Source organism: Octopus bimaculoides, chromosome 10 (assembly GCF_001194135.2).
Source record: "Octopus bimaculoides isolate UCB-OBI-ISO-001 chromosome 10, ASM119413v2, whole genome shotgun sequence".
NCBI lineage: Eukaryota > Metazoa > Mollusca > Cephalopoda > Octopoda > Octopodidae > Octopus > Octopus bimaculoides.
In genome coordinates this window covers 23,853,891-23,855,814 of record NC_068990.1, presented here as the reverse complement: position 1 = coordinate 23,855,814, position 1,924 = coordinate 23,853,891, and positions in this window count along the sequence as shown.

The window sequence follows — 1,924 nt, the reverse complement described above, 5'->3', positions numbered from 1 at the left end:
TTATGTGTATTTCTTCTATCTTAATGAATAAAAATTCTTCTGATAGAATAAATGGGTTAATAGAAACCAATGTAGCAAAGAACACAAAATAACTGTGGTTCAGTTCCTGTTTTTAAGACAGGAAATCCTTGAAATTTTGGGTATTTGAGTATATTTAAGAATTTAAGGATTGGAGAAAACTCATGTTATAATTGCATACTTTATTCCTACATATGTTTCAAAGGATTACAACCTGTGTGATCCATAGGGATCTTTGATATTAAAATTGTAACCTTCTCATCAGGGAAAGCATGGGAATCATCTTAAACGTAAGACATTATGACCGATAATCCCACTTCTAAAATCTTCCACAAACACACACAATATCATGTATCTTGCTCCTTATATCCTACATCGGTTCTTTGAAACTTTTATTCATACCCACACGCGCTTGCTCATACGCGTCCGCCCAGCTTCTCATACACTTGTTTATACTACCCATCTAAATATTACAAGCCGACATCCCCTATCCGCAATGAGTAACAACAACATACTTCCACACTTGCAGACATGTATAAATAATCTCACTCCACAACACAAACGTATACACCATCTCCCCTTCTCCTTGCTTCAAAACAGAGAAATACTCATATATATATATGAAACTATACACCGACCACTTTCTTCCTCCTCAACTCCTCCACAGAACGGCACTGCAAGTTCCTAACCACTCACCATCTTACTGTGTTTTTTCTCTTTTTTGTTAAAATTTTTTATCCGTTAAGTACTTTTTTAAAATTTTGTAATATTCTTTTATTATTTTTTTCTTATAATCCACACACTAATTCTTATTCCGTCCCACTCTCACATTGTTGCAATTTTCTTTTTCTTTTTCTTTTCTTTCTGGTGAAAGGCTAATGTCGGAAATGATAAATCACATTGCTTTCAAATTCTCTAGACAAACTAATATTTGTCGAACTTATCTCTTTCAGTGTTGATATTTTTAATGTTTATTGACTTTGCATGTGTGTGTGTGTGTGTGTGTGTGTGTGTGTGTGTGTGTGTGTGTGTGTGTGTGTGTGTGTGTGTGTGTGTGTGTGTGTGTGTGTGTGTGTGTGTGTGTGTACATATAGAGGAGCGTAAGCTCTGAAACACGCTTCCATTTTTCCTGGGTGTGAAACTATTACACTATGCTTGTAGCTCCCTCACCTGTCTGTCTTTTTGTTTTTTGTACAACTTTCAACAATACGAGTATGTGTGTGTGTGTGAGTGTATGTGTATGCGCGTGTAAATAGATAAATAGGTGTAGATCTATCATCTATATATTTGTGTGTATATGCTTATATATACATACTGGTATGTATGTGTGTGTGTGCACACGCGCGTGTGGGTAAATGTACGGGTGTTGCGTTGAGTTCTTGAGCATTGTGTTTGGTGTAATGTAAATAATCATGCCGATATGTCTCCGTCTATGAAAAGAATAGCACAAACAAGACGTGTGGCACGAATGTGTGACACAAATAAAACCTCTGCAAGCAATGTCGAGTCGATGGAGGGAGTGAGCTACTGTGCAACGAAATCATTCGAGTGCTATAAGCAAATCTCTGCAGATCGTTGAGCAAGAAACACATCACTCATCGTCTACGATAGGAAAGTTGACCACAGATAGAGAGATAGAGAGAGAGAGAGAGAGAGACAGAGAGGGAGAGACAGACAGACAGACAGACAGACAAGCAGGCAGGCACACAGACAGACAAACAGACAGACAGACAGACAGACAGACGGGCGGACGGACGGACGGACGGACGGACAGAGAGACGGACGGACAGACAGACAGACAGACAAACAGACAGACAGATAGATAGATAGATAGATAGATAGATAGATAGATAGATAGATAGATAGATAGAAATAGGGATAGATATATTTCTTTTATTAGCCACAC